This window comes from Macaca thibetana, chromosome 4 (genome assembly GCF_024542745.1).
Source record: "Macaca thibetana thibetana isolate TM-01 chromosome 4, ASM2454274v1, whole genome shotgun sequence".
Lineage (NCBI taxonomy): Eukaryota > Metazoa > Chordata > Mammalia > Primates > Cercopithecidae > Macaca > Macaca thibetana.
In genome coordinates this window covers 826,611-846,043 of record NC_065581.1, presented here as the reverse complement: position 1 = coordinate 846,043, position 19,433 = coordinate 826,611, and the positions used below count along the sequence as shown (strand labels likewise).

At 40.9% G+C, this 19,433-nt stretch overlaps 1 long non-coding RNA gene across 1 annotated transcript in view; it reads left to right on the top strand.

Moving 5' to 3' along the window:
• The window catches only part of LOC126953318 (uncharacterized), a 149,406-nt gene extending 131,577 nt beyond the window's left edge, over positions 1-17,829 (top strand). The window contains exons 4-5 of the long non-coding RNA XR_007725228.1: positions 16,574-16,727; positions 17,508-17,829. This is a non-coding gene — a long non-coding RNA (uncharacterized LOC126953318). The remainder of the gene's footprint in view (positions 1-16,573; positions 16,728-17,507) is intronic.
• The last annotated feature ends 1,604 nt before the right edge of the window (positions 17,830-19,433 follow it).

The window sequence follows — 19,433 nt, the reverse complement described above, 5'->3', positions numbered from 1 at the left end:
AAACATAACAATAACTGATGATCCTGAGGAAGAAGAGAAATCTAAAAGTTTGGAAAACTTACTTGAGGTAATAATCAAGGAAAACTTCCCTGGTCTTGCTAGAATTCTAGACATACAAATATAAGCAGCTCAAAGAACACCCAGGAAATTCATCGCAAAAGGATCATCACCTAGGCACGTAGTAATCAGGTTATCTAAAGTCAAGACAAAGGAAAGAATCTTAAGAGCTGTGAAGCAAAAACATCAGGTCACCTATAAAGGAAAATCTATCAGATTAACAGCAGATTTCTCAGCAGAAACCGTGCCAGCCAGAAGGGATTGGAATCCTATCTTTAGCTTCCTTAAACAAAATAATTATTAGTCAAGAATTTTGTATCCAGCAAAACTAAGCTTCATAAATGAAGGAGAGGTTTTCAGACAAACAAATGCTGAGAGAATTCACCACAACCGAGCCAGCACTACAAGAAATGCTTAAAAGGAGTCCTCAATCTTGAAACAAAACCACAAAATACACCAAAATAGAATCTTCTTAAAACATAAATCTCACAGGACCTATAATATAATAACACAATGAAAAAGAAACAAGTTACTCAGGCAACAACTAGTATGATGAGTAGAACAGTACCTCACATCTCAATACTAACATTGAATGTAAATGGCCTAAGAGCTCCACTTAAACGATACAGAATGGCAGAATGGATAACAATCAACCAACCAAGTGTCTTCTGTCTTCAAGAGGCTCACCTAACACATAAGGACTCACATAAACTTAAGGTAAAGGGGTGGAAAAAGACATTCCATGCAAATGGACACCAAAAGCAAGCAGGAGTAGCTATTCTTACATCAGACAGAAAGGACTTTAAGGCAACAACAGTTAAAAAAAAAAGACAGAGGGATGTTATATAATGATAAAAAGATTAGTTCAACAGGAAAATATCACAATCCTAAATATATATGCACCTAACACTGGAGCTCTACTAGACCTAGGAAATGAGATAGCAACACAATAATAGTGGGGGACTTCAATACTCCACTGACAGCATTAGACAGGTCATCAAGACAGAAAGTCAACAAAGAAACAATGGACTTAAACTACACCCTAAAACAAATGGACTTAACAAATATTTACAGAACATTCTACCCAAAAACTGCAGAACATACATTCTTTTTATCATCACTTGGAACATTCTCCAAGATAGACAATATGTTAGGCCACAAAACAAGCCTCAATCAATTTTTAAAAATTCAAATTACTCAAGCACTCTCTCAGACCACAGTGGAATAAAACTGGAAATTAACTCCAAAAGGAATCTCCAAAACTATACAAATACATTGAAATTAAATAATATACTCTTGAATGATCCTTGAATCAACAATGAAATCAAGAAAGAAATTTAAAAATTATTTAAACTGAATGATAATAATGACACAACTAATCAAAACCTTTGGGATACAGCAAAAGCAATACTAAGAGGAAAGTTGGTGGCATTAAATGCCCACATCAAAAAGTCTGAAATAGAACAAATAGACAATCTAAGCTCACACCTCAAGGAACTAGAGGAATAAGAACAAACCAAACCCAAATCTAGCAGAAGAAAAGAAATAACAAAGGACAGGGCAGAACTAAATGAAATTGAAACAAACAAACAAAAAAGATAAATGAAACAAAAAGTTTGTTCTTTGAAAAGATAAAATCAGTAGACCATTAGTGAGTTTAACCAAGAAAAGAAGAGACAAGATCCAATTAAGCTCAGTTAGAAATGAAATTGGAGATATTACATTCAATACTACATAAATACAAAAGCTCCTTCAAGGCTACCATGAACACATTTATGTGCACAAACTAGAAAACCTAGAATAGATGGATAAATTCCTGGAAATATACAACCCTGCTAGATTAAGCCAGAAAGAAACAAAAACTCTGAACAGACCAATAACAAGTGGCAAGATTGAAACAGGAATTTTAAAAAGTTGCCAAGGAAAAAAGTCCAGGACCAGATGGATTCATGGCTGAATTCTATCAGGCATTCAAAGAAGAATTGATACCAATGCTACTGAAACTACTCTAAAAGATAGAGAAAGATGGAACCCTCCCTAAATCATTCTAGAACTTCTTTGAAGTTCTTTTTTCTACTCGTTTGAAGTTCTAGCCAGAGCAATCAGACAAGAAAAAGAAATAAGGGGCATCCAAATTGATAAATAGGAAGTCAAACTGTTGCTGTTTGCTGATGATATGATCATATACCTAGAAAACCCTAAAGACTCATCCAAAAAGGTCCTAGAACTGATATATGAGTTCAGTAGAGCTTCAGGATACAAAATCAATGTACACAAATCAGTAGCACTTCTATACACCAACAGTGACCAAGCTGAGAACCAAATCAAAAACTCAACACCTTTATCAAAAGCTACAAGCCCCCTTTTACAAAAGTTATGGAACTCCTTTTACAAAGCTACAAAAAATAAAATACTTGGGAATTTACCTAACCAAAGAGGTAAAAGATGTCTACAAGGAAAACTACAAAGCACTGCTGAAAGAAATCATAGACAACACAAACAAATGGAAAGACATCCCATGCTCAGGATGGGAAGAATCTATATTGTGAAAATGACCATACTGCCAAAAGCAATCTATAAATTCAAGCAATTCCCATCAAAATACTATCATCATTCTTCACAGAACTACAAAAAACAATCCTAAAATTCATATAAAACAAAAACAGAGCCCACATAGCCAAAGCAAGACAGCAAAAAGAACAAATCTGGAGGCATCACATTATCTGACTTTAAACTATGCTACAAGGTTGTAGTTACCAAAACAGCATGGCACTGGTATAAAAACAGGCATGTAGACCAATGAAACAAAATAGAGAACCCAGAAATGAAGCCAAATACTTATAGCCAACTGATATTGAACAAAGCAAACAGAAACATAAAGTGGGAAAAGGACACCCTATTCAACAAATGGTGCTGGGAAAACTGGCAAGTCACATGTAGAAGAATGAAACTGGATCCTCATCTCTCACCTTATGCAAAAATCAACTCAAGGTGGATAAAAGACTTAAATCTAAGACCTGAAACTATAAAAATTCTAGAACACAAAATCAGAAAAACAAAACTCTTCTAGACATTGGCCTAGGCAAAGTGTTCGTGACCAAGAACCCAAAAGCAAATGCAACAAAAACAAAGATAAATAGATGGGACTTAATTAAACTAAAAACTTCTTCACAGCAAAAGAAATAATCAGCAGAGTAAACAGACAACACACAGAGTGGGAGAAAATATTCACAAATCATGCATTCAACAAAGGACTAATATCCAGAATCTACAAAGAACTCAAACAAATCAGGAAGAAAAAACAAATAATCCCATCAAAAAGTGGGTTAAGGACATGAATAGACAATTCTCAAAGGAAGATACACAAATGGCCAAGAGGCATATGAAAAAAATGCTCAACATCACTAATTATCAGAGAAATGCAAATCAAAACCACAATGCGGTACCACCTTACTCCTGCAAGAATGGCCATAATCGAAAAATCAAAAAATAATAGATGTCAGCACGGATGTGGTGAACAGGGAGCACTTCTACACTGCTGATGGGAATGCAAACTAGTACAGCCACTATGGAAACCAGTGTGGAGATTCCTTAAAGAACTAAAACTAGAACTACTGTTTGATCCAGCAACCCCAGCACTGGTTATCTACTCTGACGAAAAGAAGTCATTATAAGAAAAAGACACTTGCACATGCATGTTTACAGCAGCAAAATTCGCAAATGCAAAGATATGGAGCCAGCCTAAATGCCCATGAACCAACAAGTCAATAAAGAAAATGTTATATATTATATATACATAAATATAATATATACATATATGTATATATAGTATATATTATACACTATATATTTATATATTGTCTATTATATATTATATGACATATATAATTATAAATAAGTATAAATATAATATATACATATATGTAGATATATAAATATAATATATACATATGTGTATATACACCCCATAGAATATTAGCCAGCCTTAAAAAGGAACAAAATAATGGCATTTGCAGCAACCTAGTTGGACTTGGTGACCATTATTCTAAGTGAATTAACTCAGGAATGGAAAATCAAACATTGTATGTTCTCACTTATAAGTAGGGGCTAAACTATGAGGACGCAAAGGCATAAGAATGATATAATGGACTCTGGGGACTTTGGGGAAAGGGTGGGAGGGAGGTGAGTGATAAAAGACTACAAATAGGGTGCGGTATACACTGCTCGAGTGATGAGTGCATCAACATCTCAGAAGTCACACCTAAAGAAATCCATGTAGCCAAACACCACCTGTTCCCCAAAAACTATTAAAATAATAAAACAAATCTATGATTAATCACAAATAAGTTAGATGGACAAAGACAGCAGACATTAAATTACCAAAGAAAAATTACACATTTTGGGAGTTTTATGAACATGGGAACCTTCAAGAGAGACGGCTTTCTTTGTGGATTATTTAGTGGATTCATTTCTTATTTAAAACATTTTAAATAATTTAAAAAATTTAAAAAATAGAAAAGAACTGTAATAGTCCCAGCTGCAATCTAAAACATTTTCATTTCTAATAGACATTCATCATAGATGTATTAATTGACGAATCTTGAGGTTTCTAATATAAATTTCAAATACATCTGTTTATGTATGTATAAATTTATACTGAAAAATTAATCTATATGCCAAAAATACACTGAGAGTTCAGCTGAGAAATTAGAGTTCCACAGTCCAGGATGATTGAGATTTTTACCAAATATCCAAAGATCTCAAAGTTCCTTAATTTCATGGCATTTCCCTCCTGCTAAGCATACCAAAATACTGGCCAGCCAACTTTAAATTATTAACTAATTTTTTTTTTAAGTTGGGGTCTTGCTCTGTTGCCCAGGCTGAAGTACAACGACATGATCATAGCTAACTGCTACCTCAAACTCCTGGACTTAAGTGGTCCTTTCATCTTAGCCACCAAGCAGCTGTGACTACAGACATGTACCACCACATCTGGCTAAGTTTTTAAAAGTTTTTTGATAGAGATGGGATCTGGCTATCTTGCCCAGGCTGGTCTTGAACTCCTGCCTTCAAGTTATTCTCCCACCTCAGCCTCCCAAAGTGCTGGGATTACAGGCATGAGTCACCATGCCTGGCCCTATATTTTTTAAAAAGTGGAATGTAACAGGGTGAAGATTTGAGGCCTTGAAGTCTGTCATGCCACTTGGGACTAGATCTAGCTCCTGCACCTGGAAGAGATGAGGCTGGGAACAAACGTGTTTATCGTAATCACCCTCATATCTTATAGAAGTGCAGTTTGGGCTCTGGGTACCTCAAAGTGAAGAATGCAGCTGACATTCCTGCCCTGAAAGAACTTACAGTGCAGTGGGGAGGACAGTCCAGTAACCAGTCATTACTAGGGCAGTGCTGGTCACAAAGTAAGTGCTGTAGAGTGTATGGCAGAGAGTTCATGTAGACTAGCCTGAGATACCGTTCCCAAACTCATTGGAATCACCTAGGGAGCTTTAAAAATATCCCCGTGGCCAGTCCACAACCACAGACTAATTGAAGCAGGATGTCTGGGCTGGGAGAGGCAGGCAGCAGACTCTTTAAACACCCACGTGATTCCAAGACACAGACATGTTTGGGAACAGTTGCGTGGCAGGTCTGTGGTGGCTGGTGAGGGTGGGGGTCGGGGACCAGGAAATATGTGCCCCGTTAGCTGATAGGAGCCAAGTTCAAGTAAGCTGTTGTTTCACATGACATAATGGTCGAGTGAGGGCGAAGACAATTTTCTGTTGCCTAAATACAGAATGGAGCTTGAAGGGGTAAGACATGTAAGTCTATTGATTTTGCCTGGCCTGAACACATTACCAGCCTAGAGGGGTCATGAGGCATGGTTTTGTGGTCTGTGTAGTCAGGCAGGTCTTCCACACACAGACACAGGGCTTGGCAAATGTCGCCAGGAGTCCCCCTCAGGTTTGCTTGGTTCAGGAAACCCCAGGTGGGACAAGCCACCCCTTCTGAACATATCTCCCCATCTCATCGAACCATGGAATGCAAAATCATTTGTATAAGAAATGCTCAGTTTGTTAATAGCTTTCTAGGAGTTTTCTTCCCCCTCTGACTTTTCTCACGGTTTCACAATTCATTCATTGTGTCATGAGGTGAATTGCATCCCTCAAAATTCCTATGTTGAAGCCCTAACGTCCTGTGCTTCAGAATGTGAATGCCTTTCGAGAGGTAATTAAGTTAAAATGAGATCATTAGGGTGGACCGTGATCCAGTACGCCTGGTGTCCTCACCAGAAGAGGAGATGAGGACACAGACACGCACAGAGGGAAGACCAGGCAAGGACACAGGGAGAAGACGCCATCCACAGGCCAAGGAGAGAAGCCTCCGGAGAAACCAACCCTGCCCACACCTGGATCTCAGACATCTACCTTCCAGAATGGTGAGAAAATAAATTCCTGTTGTTTAAGCCACTCAGACAATGGTATCTGTGGCAGCAGCCCCAGCAAACTCATCTGCATTTCTTTTTTAAGAATTTCTTTTAACAAGCATTTACTTAGCACCTACAGAAGTAGCCCAGTTTGGACTCATGAACACATAATTTCTTACTATTTTGGAGGACATAATTTCTGGAACGTGCTTTCCTAAACAGAAGTCAAACGTTTCTGTTTGCTTCTTCTTTTCCAGAACCTGTGCCATATGTATTATTGTGTTCTTCAATTTCAAACACCTACTTCCATATAAGGCCAATTAGAAGTGAAAATATGACCTTTCTGTATATCACCATCCCTACATTGAACTGTTCAGCACTTAGTTTGGGATATATTTACCCCTTGAGCATTGTGTGATTGTTTATAAATTATTTTTATACGTGTCCCTCATTTACGACTTATCTGACTTGTTTTGTCCATGAAGTTTCTAACTGGGAAAAAATTGTTATTGAATGAAGTCACCTTTGGAAGTTTTCACTGTATGATAATATAAAGGAATATAATGAACATTTTCTAATGATAATGGCATGTTTGTATTAACATTAAAATATTCCCCAGTAAAGTTGAGCATATACTCACAAGCTAAGAAAGACAGTCACAAAAAGAATCTTTTTTATAATCTCATTCTGGAAAATAAATATTTACCTATACATGGAAAAATGTCCAAAAGCTATATGCTTGTAGTGGGGTTTTATTGGATACTTTTCACTCACATCCATCCTTACTTCACATTCCTAATGAATGTCCTGATTTCCAAAAAGAAATTGAGGAAATAGAGAAGAGAAAACATCAGTGTAAGAATTTTAATAAGAATGTTTAATAATTCCCTAGAACTGAAGTACATGAGTTTCTAGATTGAAGCCCAAACTATGCCCAAAACAATCAATGAGAATAGTTTCATATCAACCCAAATCACTGACATTTCAAAATGATGAGTATGAAGTAAGATCCTACAAGCTTTCTGAAAGAAAAGAAAACAACAGCAGCGACAGCATCCACAGGTCACAAGAAAGGGATGGGAATTAGAATTTAGCTTTCTTTTTTTCCCAGCAACAACATTGGGAGGTAGATTGCAAAGAAACAATACTTTCAAAGTTCCAAAGGAAAACTGTTTTTTAATCTAAAATTCTATTCCCAGCCAAACTATCTATTGAGGAGGAAGGTAGAAGAAAAACATTTTTTCAGACACTTTCTTCAGGTAATGGAAACATGTTCCACCAAATAAGCTCAATAAATGAACAAAAATAAATACATGGGACTCAGGGAACAGGATAACCAACAGTATAGTCAAAGAAGTTTCAAGAAGGATGGTTAATGGGGACCCAGAAATGACTGCTGACCAGCAAGAATGAAGGGCACACAAGACCGATGGCAGTAGTTCTAACATCTGAGGGTGTGGAATGTGCAGGGCTCTGTATCAATAGCCACCCTGCAGCTGAACAACCAGACAGGGCAGAAGTCAAAAGCACCTTCTGTTTTATTGTTTTTTTGGTGAGGTTCGCAAAGATGATGGCAAATGACTGAAACCAAAGGGAAACACAAAACATGTTCGTAATCTGAGTGGCTACACAGACCTGAGATGCCTCATGTGGGCAAGGTCTCCCTGATCCCTGTAGGCAGCAGTGAAGATGAAAACGCAAAGCTGTCAGGACACAGCCACGTTGTTTACGTGTAGATGGAATATTCCGGAAAGACTCTGTGCTTGTGGACAGAGAAACAGTGTGGCTGGGGAAGTTGTGCACTGGATGCACACTCTTTGCGTACTTGTTCCTTTGGGCTTTTTATTGGATAATGTATCATAGCATCAATAAAAGGAATAAAAATTAAATTCAGCTGGGTGCAGGGGCTCAGGCCTGTAATCCCAGCACTTTGAGAGGCCGAGGTGGGAGATCGAGACCATCCTGGCTAACACGGTGAAACCCCGTCTCTACTAAAAATACAAAAAAAAAAAAAAATTAGCCAGGCGTGGGGGCGGGCACCTGTAGTCCCAGCCACTTGGGAGGCTGAGGCAGGAGAATGGCGTGAACCCGGGAGGCGGAGCTTGCAGTGAGCAGAGACCATGTGCCACTGCACTCCAGCCCGGGCGACTGAGCGAGACTCTGTGTCAAAAAATAAATAAATAAATAAATTCATCCTTTAAAATAATAAGGACAAGGATAAGAACAGAGAGAGGCTTTGAATACTTAGAAAAGACCAAGTAGTCAGCACTTTCCTCTGTAGAGGCTGACCTAGCCATGAGTCCTGCAGAGCTATAGTGATCAGAGAGCAGCAGGCTGAGTCTCACGGCTCCAGCGTCCTGGGAGTGGGCGTGTGGGAACAGAAGGATGAGCTGCAGGAAAGAATTCTCTTAAAAAGTAATAGAAAGCTTAAAAAATAAAATCTTGTAGTGCAACATGTGCCAAAAGTAGAGCAAATGATGAAGAGATGAAAAGAAAGAGAGAGAAAAATGTTTTAAAAATTACATGTCCAACATTTTGACTGGGATTCATGCGTGGCTGGCAGCTCTGCGATTGACGGGTAAGGTGGGGGTGGCTGCCAAGCTGAGAGCTGAACATCCAAGTCTTCCTCTGGAAGTTGAAAGCCTTTGAGTAGACTCCAGGGATCCAAAACAGCTACATCAGACAGATCCCGCCAGGGCAACAGTTGTCTAGGTGGGGAGATGGATTCCTGGTGCTTCCCCCTCTGCCATCTTTCCAGAGCCCTCTTCATGACTTTATTTTTTCTCATTTCTCCTACCTTGTTTTTATTTATCGAGATCATGCTTTGATTCTGCAAAAATGTCTTTAGCATCTTGTTGTGGTTTCTTCAATCCAATATCTTATCTGCTTTCAGGAAAACTCCAATGGCAATTTTCTGGTTGTACTGATGCAGAGCAGGTGAACCCTGTCGTGGGGCTCAGCCTGCAAGGGTCCTTGGCTTTGTCCAGGAAGGAATTCAAAGGCAAGCCAGAGGTACAAGAAAAGAGCTTTACTGAGGCAGCAGTGTGCGTCATGCTCTGTGACTGCTCCTGCGGGGCAGGGCTACCCCATAGGCACAGAGGAGCAGCTCGGGGCAGTCTGGCAATCACATTTACACCCACTTTTAATAACATGTGAGTTAAGGGGCGGTTTATGCAGAAAGTCCTAGGGAAGGGGTAGTAACTTTTGAGTCATTGGGTCATTGCATGGAAAGGGACAATAACTCCTGGGTATTGCCATGGCGATGGTAAACTGACTTGGCACGCTGTTGGGCCTGTCTTACGGGAAGCAGCTTCCACTCCATCCCTGGTTTAGCAAGTCCTCATTCGGTCCTCTGTCTGAGCCCTGGCTCCAGAATCAAGCCCTGCCTGCTGCCTCAGTACCTCTTGAACTGGTTAGCTGGCCAGGTTGCCCACGGAAAAATCAAACCTGGTCTAGGAAAGAACTTTTCATGTGGGATAATTTGCAACCTCCCTCTTAGAAGAAATGTTAATTCCTGATCAAATGTTTAAGCAGTTAGCTGATAAAGTTTAATGCAGTTGAGATCTCTTCCAGGACACTGGCTTCTCACCCCTCAGTCTGTCAGCAGGATTAATGATTTCTAACAAGACGTTCTTTACCATATAGTCAGGCTGAGAGAGACAGATCTCACTTAGCCTTTTTCATTAAAATGTTCCTAGCACGGGTTAGTACTTCAGTAGGCTTGTCTCAGGTTTCTTTCCTTAGAGAAAGTTTGAAATGAGTTTTGACACATGCTCATCACTAAATTACAGGAATATTTTAAACCATACACTCAGTGAGGCCCCTTGCTTTGAGTATAATACAACTATGCCTAGAGCCGTGTTCCAGGGACTCTGCTGAGAGAAAAAGCCTCCAGAGTTCAGCCCCACTAGCAGGGAGGCAGGCGTGTGGAGGTGGCTGCGGTACCGAGGGATTTACCTGCTCTCAGATTGCTTCCGCAAACCTCCTTACATCAGCCACCCTCCCTTCATCCTTCCTCCAGGACACTCTAGTGCCGCTGGCTTTCCCCACCTCTCGGGTAGCCACTGCCGTACCAGGTGTACTTGTCTCAGGACCACGAAGCCTGTGGCATCTCCACTGACCTCCCAGCTCCCACAACTTGGCTTCTCTGACCCTTTCTCCTTCCCATTTTGACCGTCTCCGTGTGCCCGTGTGCTTCTGTCCCTTTTCCACGAGTTAGTCAGGTTTAGAGAGCAGAATTCACGCCGGCTGACCCTGAAACTTCTCTTTCTTGTTTGTAGTTTTGTCTCCTCCAACCGCCCCCAGCCAATATTCCAAAGTCTGATATACTTTGGGGAAATATCCTCAATTTAAAAATTAAAAAATAATTTGTGAACCATAGGGCTCTTCTCCTTTCATTGTGTTTCAGTGTTTTCTTCTTTGCCTGAAGGTCATTTCGTCATTACTTTGTTTGAAATGGCGCATTTAGTAAGCTCTCCTGGGTTTTCCTTCTCCTCCTGGAATCAAATGCCCCAACTCAGACTTTCCAATCTCCTCACAAGGATCAGCCCCTTGGAAACCTAAGCAGAAATTTATATTTCCATGCCCTTCAGCTGTGGGTGTTGTTTTCTTTTTATCTGATTATTAGCATAAATATGCATTAATACTTTTTCACTTAAATGTTACCAAAGAAAGGTCCATTGAAAAGTGGGTAACATCCCAACACTTTGGGAGGCTGAGGCAGATTACTTGAGCCCAGGAGTTTGAGGCCAATCTGGGCAACATGATAAAATCCTGTCTCTACAAAAAAATACAAAAAAATTAGCCAGGCATAGTGGCGCATGCCTGTAGTCCGAGATGCTTAGGGGGCTGAGGAAGGAGAATCGCTTAAACCTGGGAAGTTGAGGCTGCTGTGAGCCATGATCATGTCACTCCACTCCAGCCTGGGTGACAAAGTGAGATCCTGAAAAAAAAAGGGGGATACTCAAGTCTGAGACCAAAGATTTTGTAACTCTCAGGCAAATATTTCTTTCAGGAATGGTCTCCACAAAAAGCAGATTAAATGCTTCACACTCACACAGAGAGGGAAAGAGACATGGTAGTGGGGTGACTCCTCCATTAAAGAATGTCAGATCATTTACTCCAAGGCCTTCAAGTTAGAGACAAGCAAAAGGAGACCTAGCAAGTTATGGTGGCACAGGGAGTTACAACCATACAGGCCATTTCAGTTGCACAGATAGTTTTAGTCACACAGGAAATTACAATTTCAGAGGCCATTTCAGTCACACAGGACATTTCATTTGCACAGCACGCTTCAGCCACAGAGACAGTTACAGTCACACAGGGTGTTTCAGCCACACAGGGAGTTACAGTCACACAGGGCATTTCAGTCACACAGGTAGTTACAATCTCACAGGGCATTTCAGCCACACGGGTAGCTACAGTCACACAGGGCATTTCAGTCACACAGGTAGCTAAAGTCTCACAGGGCATTTCAGCCACACGGGTAGCTACAGTCTCACAGGATGTTTCCACCACACAGGTAGCTACAGTCTCACAGGGCATTTCAGCCACACAGATAGCTACAGTCTCACAGGATGTTTCCACCACACAGGTAGCTACAGTCTCACGGGGCATTTCAGCCACACAGGTAGCTACAGTCTCACAGGGCATTTCAGCCACACAGGTAGCTACATTCTCACAGGGCATTTCAGCCACACAGGTAGCTACAGTCTCACTGGGCATTTCAGCCACACAGGTAGCTACAGTCTCACAGGGCATTTCAGTCACACAGGTAGCTACAGTCTCACTGGGCATTTCAGCCACACAGGTAGCTACAGTCTCACTGGGCATTTCAGCCACACAGGTAGCTATAGTCTCACAGGGCATTTCAGCCACACAGGTAGCTACAGTCTCACAGGATGTTTCCACCACACAGGTAGCTACATTCTCACAGGGCATTTCAGCCACACAGGTAGCTACAGTCTCACAGGATGTTTCCACCACACAGGTAGCTACAGTCTCACAGGGCATTTCAGCCACACAGGTAGCTACAGTCTCACTGGGCATTTCAGTCACACGGGTAGCTACAGTCTCACTGGGCATTTCAGCCACACAGGTAGCTACAGTCTCACAGGGCATTTCAGTCACACAGGTAGAGCTACAGTCTCACAGGGCATTTCAGCCACACAGGTAGCTACAGTCTCACAGGGCATTTCAGCCACACAGGTAGCTACATTCTCACAGGGCATTTCAGCCACACAGGTAGCTACAGTCTCACAGGATGTTTCCACCACACAGGTAGCTACAGTCTCACAGGGCATTTCAGCCACACAGGTAGCTACAGTCTCACAGGGCATTTCAGCCACACAAGTAGCTACAGTCTCACAGGGCACTTCAGCCATATGGGTAGCTACAGTCTCACAGGATGTTTCCACTACACAGGTAGTTACAGCCTCACAGGGTATTTCAGCTGCATGGGTAGTTACAGTTTCGCAGGGTGTCTCATCCACACAGGTAGTTGCTGTCTCACAGAGTTCAGTCACACAGGTAGTTACAGTCTCACAGAGTGTTTCAGGCACACAGGTAGCATCAGTCTTACAGGTAGTTACAGTCTCATAGGGTGTTTCACACAGGTGGTTCCAGTCACTGAGGTGGAGCCACAAACTGTCAGTGTCTGTCCTCCCTCAGAATGAAGCTGTGGTGGCCATGGTTGACCAGAACACGTGGCCTTGTCTGTGCAAGCTCCATTTCTTCGTGTGTCCCCATCACATTACACTTAGTGCAAGTGTTTCGGGCACCTTCATGCTTTTCCAGTGTTTCATACCATTTCTCAAATGTTCTCAGTTTGGCCATATCCCAAATGTATTTTTGCCAAACTTCTTCCTCCTCAATCTGTCTACATTTCAAAGAAAATTTTAGCCATCTGTTTCTGTTTCATTGGCTTCATTGTTCAAAATTCTCTTTGGTAGAAACTATCTAAGTGCAAGAAGTCTTTAAAATCTCTACTTAAGCCTTCCACACCCTTCTCTGAAACACTTCATAATCAAAGGGTCCATGGAATTAAGTTCTTATTAGAACACCTCATTTTAACTAAATGCCTTCCCTGTTTCTACTGGGATTGCACACCTGCTCATCAGTGAAATGTTAACTGGGAGATGAGTCCAGGGGAGCCAGGGCCCTTTTAGCATGAGTGAATCAATCACACACATTACCCTCATCTCCCTCCATGCCTAACCTGCTGTCTGTGTGCTTAGAGCATGTACTCCAGGACAGCACCGACAGCATCTCTTCTCCATATACTTCTCTGTGTTGGAATAAATGCAATAAAATAGGTACCATTTATGTTGTTATACTAAAAACTAAAAGCAGAAGAATACAATGAAACTGCAATTCTCATTTTAGGCAAAATAAGTGTACATCTAAAAGGAGAAGTAGTTTGTTTCATACAAAGTTAATCACATTTATTAAGAATAGAAGGAACTTGGAATCAAATTGCATGTAAATTTTTGTGTCCTGAAATCTTTTCACTCAATGTGCACTTTTATTAAACCTATTCTTCAAAAACATGATTTTATGACTATATTGCATTTAATTTTACAATTATCTTTTAAACTCTTTCCAATTTTTTATATTTATAAATCATGCTCTGATTCAAAGGACTTGAGTAATTCATTTAACAGCTCCCTTAGTAGTTGGGCATTTGGGTTCTTACACATTTTCCCTACTACAAATAATAATTGATTCTTAATGGCATTAATTTCAAAGCACATTAATTTCACTGAATGAGAGAGTATAAAATAACTAAGAATCCATTTCCTGAGCCTCTCTCACATACTAGAGGAAAAATTAAGAGAGAAATAATAACTTCCATTTAAAAAGACAACTGGAAATTTTCAACCAAAAATTAATCACAGTGATTAGCCAAAGAATTAAATCATGTGAAGAAAAAATTTTTAAAAAAAATCTTCATCGAATAATGCATTTCAAGGTGGAGCCAGAAACAGATGCTGGGAATCATAGACTCGTGATCAAGAAGGACTTATGAGCATGAGAGCACTGGACAAATAACGTCAAGGCAAGTCACAGAAGAAAAGTAACAAGCCATAAACCAGTACAGCGGAACTGAATTCAAAAAGCAAATAATAATAATAAATCACAATTGTTTATAAAACGTGTATTTGAGGAGAAAGATAAAAATAATGATGAAAATGGCAAAGTAATGAGAGACTATAGAACAGGACTTAACGAGAGGGAGAATGTGAACTATCATGTGTGGATAATTCTGGACGTGCCATTCAGATTTTGATGACACGTATCCTAAAACCTAGAGGTTGACAAGATTACCAAACATTTTAAGCATTAAGTTAAAAGTTCACATACAAGAGAAAAGCAGGGTGATTGTTTTTCTGAAAGCAAACTGACAACAAACAGAGTAATGCTATGAATTCCAGAGAAACGAGTCTGCAGGCACATCCCAGCTAGCACGGGGAGAAGGCGAAAGAGTGGACGCTACTAGAAGGTGCTAGTTTTTCGTTTGTTTGTTTGTTGTTTGTTTGTTTTAAAAGAGCAGGCCATGGCTTTGAATTCTTTGCTCACTGGCGTATGACACAACTTTTCTGAAGCTCCGTGTTTAAGTCTGTAATGTTGAGTTAACAAAGTCCTCCCCACTTGCCACACAGAGTTTCCGTTAGGATGACGTTCTTCTGTAAGTTGTGAGGAGCCCTATAAATGTGAGTTGATTTTGCGTCACTCATCTGAAGACGGGAGGGCTCTCTGGTGGCTCTGGACACTGAGAGGCCTTAGATGAGCCCGGGGGGCCAGGACGAGCCTCCCTCGCCTCTGCACTTTGTTGACCCAGATGCGAAAGTCAACATCCCTTTGAGTTCCCCCAGAGAGCCCATTCTTATGAGACCGTCAGGAACCAGTGTGAGCTCTGCTGAAGATTCCTGATGTGCAGATGGAGGGGAGGCACACACTTCTCATTAAACGGTCAAACCCACATGTGGCCTGTCTGTCCCCGAGGGCTGCCTTGCTGTTCAAAACCGGCCCTTCTTCTCCACCCTAGGTGCCGGTCCTCCTAGGGTCCCTCCTTTTCCATCTTCTCCTCCTCCTCTCTGTGTCCATAGAACAATCCACCTTTCCCAGTTACTACTCCCAGGATTACAAACAGAATTGCTTCAAGATGCTCAGGAACATCACACCCTTACCATGAATGGGATGCACTCTTTTGGAAGCAGTCGGAATAATGGAGCCAAAACAAATAGCTAATGAAAAATAAATTTAAATAAAAACCGTTTACACAGAAAACAAAACACTAGAAGAAATTTTACTACTTTACTGGAATAATACACAAATAATCTATTTATTAAACAAACTATCATTGGCGTCCAAACAAGAAACAAAACAAATTAAGTATCACAAGCAAGAGCATGAGAGGGACGCCAAGTAAACACTCAGAGGGGGAGAGCCTTGACTGCTTGAAACAAAAAGCCCTGAATCTGTGAGCCTCAAGGAATTCTTCTAGAATGTGTAATCTTGTCAGGAAGAAACGTGCACATAAGTGAAAAGTAAATGAACAATATGTGTATGAAATACTGAGATTTCTCAAGACAGAAATGTAAGAGGTAGCTAACTATTAGCCAAGGAGGGGTTTAATCTCTACGAGCCGTGAGTTGAGAGTAAGAAGAGATCATGGACAGCTGACATCAACCAAGAAGCGTCACAGGAACGTCAGACTTCAGCGGCTCACGAGGGAGCTTTGGGGAGAAATCAGGGAGCAGGCATTTCACCAGGGGGCATGGTGTAGGAGGAACTGCGGAATGAGTGTTTGGGGTGCTGCCTTCACCAGGGGAGATGGAAGAGCCAGGACTGAACCCCTGCACTGGAGAATCGTGGATGTCGGGCTGGAGTCTATCCAGTGGGAAATCAGTGCTCACGCATCGTGGTGTGATGTAGTCGATGGTGTGCAGGGAGGCCAGTCTGACAAAGGAAACACCTACAGAAAGGTAGGGAGATGAGAGGCGGCCACGGTCTGAAGTACTAATTAAGGATATATTTAAAATAGATGTAATCCTATCAATGTCCTTCAATTCACTCTGCTTGTCTTTCCCACAGTGAATTTTAGGAAAATGGATTAATAACGGTAACAGTGATACAATGTGTGTGTCTATTTTAGAGAGCAGATGGTTGATCTGGTGCTAATTTGCCCAATATGGTAGCTACGTAGCAACAAAATTCCAAGACTGGCACAAGGAGGGCCTGGTTCCAGGTGAGTGGTGGCCTGAGAAAACAGAAAAAAATAAAATAAAATAAGAAAATCTGCAAGCTGCAGCAACTGATTAGATGTGAAGATGGGGAGGTAAAACAAGGAAGGAAGGGGTCAGAGCTAATCCTGGGGTGAAAACGAAAAGTGATGGTGTCGTGTCTGAAAGTGGAGGCACAGGAGAGGGATGGCCTGGGGAAGAAAGTGGGTACGTAATGTGCTGGCTGGGACTCCAAATACGTGCGGCAAAGAGTTTGAAAAGGGACAAAGAAATGTGTCAGAGCTGAATATCATAGCATGTCTCCTAAGCCTCTCCCTCCCTAAATAAACCATGCCAACCCGGATACTCTCAGCTGGAACGTCCAGTTGTGTCTGGAGCACTCCTGCCAGCCTGTGAAAGAAGTTCCCTGGAAAGTCCAGGCATTGCTGGCACGGCCCAGGTGGCCCCTGGCCCAGGGACTCTGATACTAGGTCAGGGAGTGGCAGAGCCTGTGCTGTGGGCCCTGCAAAGGTGCAGGTACTTTCTCTTCCTGCCCAGTCCAGCTCCATGGGCAGCTCCTCCCCGGGGAGGTACAAAGGGTCCTGCAAGCTGGACGAGGCAAATAGGGGAGGGAGAGAAAGGGGAAATCCCCAGCCAGGTGAGAGAGTTAAAGCCCAGAGCTCCAAGCCTTACATGTCCGACCTGACGGGGGCCAGAGGAGGACAAACCCTTGCCGAGATCACTCAGTAAAAGTTGTTGCTTTTTCCTTCCCAAAATGAATCCAGATGCCTTTCCTTGAGCTGCAGGATTTCAGTGAAACTGCTGGGGCTACAGGCCAGTGGAACACTTCCAGAGGGCTTGACACCAGGCCAATGGCCTTCTTAGAACAGCGTCATCATTGATTCCGTATCTACAGAAGTCATGTAACTGTGGCTGCCTCTTTTCAGTGGAAACAGAGCGAAATACAACGTGGTCAACTAAATCGTGCTGACCTTACAAACACTGCATCCTCTCAGGCAACCACTTTGGCATATAAACCACATGTACGGTATTCCTGCTACTTCAAACATGACTTTTCTAATGAGCCAAAAAAAATCTAAGTGTGTAAATAAACCGAATTCATTGCCATCATGTTTTTAGTCTGTAATGAAAATAGCTACTGTTTAATAGAACATTTATGGTTGTTTTCATCATTAAAGCATGTCATTTCATTAAACCACTCTTTAAGAGACCACCGCTGGATGTTTTACACTTGATACTGATTATTTAACTAATCATGTTTACGAACCTGGTCTACCTTTCCCCTCTTCTTCTTCTGGTTGGATTTCGTGCTGTCTGGGAGGACACAACACCCCTTGCACATTTGTCTTTAATGAAGAAGTTAAGGAAGATCATTGTGTGGGGGTAGAGATATGTGACGATGGCAAAACTCAAACAAAAGTCACCGGCAAGATTACTTGTCGGTCTGTAGAAGCATGAAAACAAACAATTAGCGTTAGAACGAAAACAGCATGCTATGTGAAGGACAAGGCCAGGCAAACACACTAAGTTGGCCCTCCAGGGATCCGGATGGGCAGAGGAACACTTGGATAATCCCGTCAGAGGGAGTCGTTGGCATTAAAGTACCAGCTTCTCTTTGGTTCAAGGAACACCTGCTGGTGGAGGCCAAGCTGGAAAACTGATGAATAAAAGGGATACCTACCAGCATATAAACAAACAAGATTGAATTATTTTTGTGAGTCATTGTGTGTTCATGTTTTAATGACTTGATAAAAGAATTTCAAAACTAATTATGCCTAGCTGTTAAGAAGCTAATTTTATATTTTAAACCTCTGCCAATTTACCAGTAGCTAAGAAGGCAAGCACCAAGACAGATATATAATCATGTAGTTTTATATTATCGCAGTGTAGTATTAAGTTACATCCAGTATATATTATGGTACAGATGAATTTATGTATAAATACACTCTCAGAGTCTTCTACTACTTATTATTTATAAACTGTAATTGTGAATTGATCCTTCTTTTGTTTATTAATATTATCATCAATTAAAGTTTATTAAGCCAAACTTTTCCAAAGAAAGTCACTGCCTCTTTGTAAAAGAGCATATTCGAGAGATAGATTAACTGCTTTTATCACCAGGTACAATGTAGCAAGTGATGGTTGTGCTGAACTAGAGAGTCAACTGGGTTAAAAGAAGTACTCTGATTTTTTAGCCAGCTGAAAAACCAGAAAGGTCTATTTATTTTGTTTACGTAGAGACTCTAGATTAGCGTTACTTAATAGAAATAGAACAAAAGCAAAAATGCCCATCATATGTGTAATTTTAAAATTTCCAGCAGCCACATTTTTCAAAAGGAAAAAAATAGAAGTTAAACGATACATTTTATTTAACCTAATATATCCAAAATATTATCCTTTTAGCAGGCAATGCATTTAAAAATATTGACATAGTTTACATTCAAAATCTAGCATGTTTTACACTCACACCGCACCTCAGTTTAGATTAACTACATGGAAAGTGCTCAGTAGTTACCGTAATGCTCTGCTGCTAAGTAGCTGCCGTATTTGCTAGATTAACCCTGGAACAACCATCTGCTGTCAGAAACAGACATGCAAATATATAGCACTGCTGCAACTATTGATTCACTTATTAAAAATTCATTGTGGGAAAACAGAGTAGATTTTAAAAGACGGATGTGATTCAATCTCCTTTAGACTTATTATTTAAT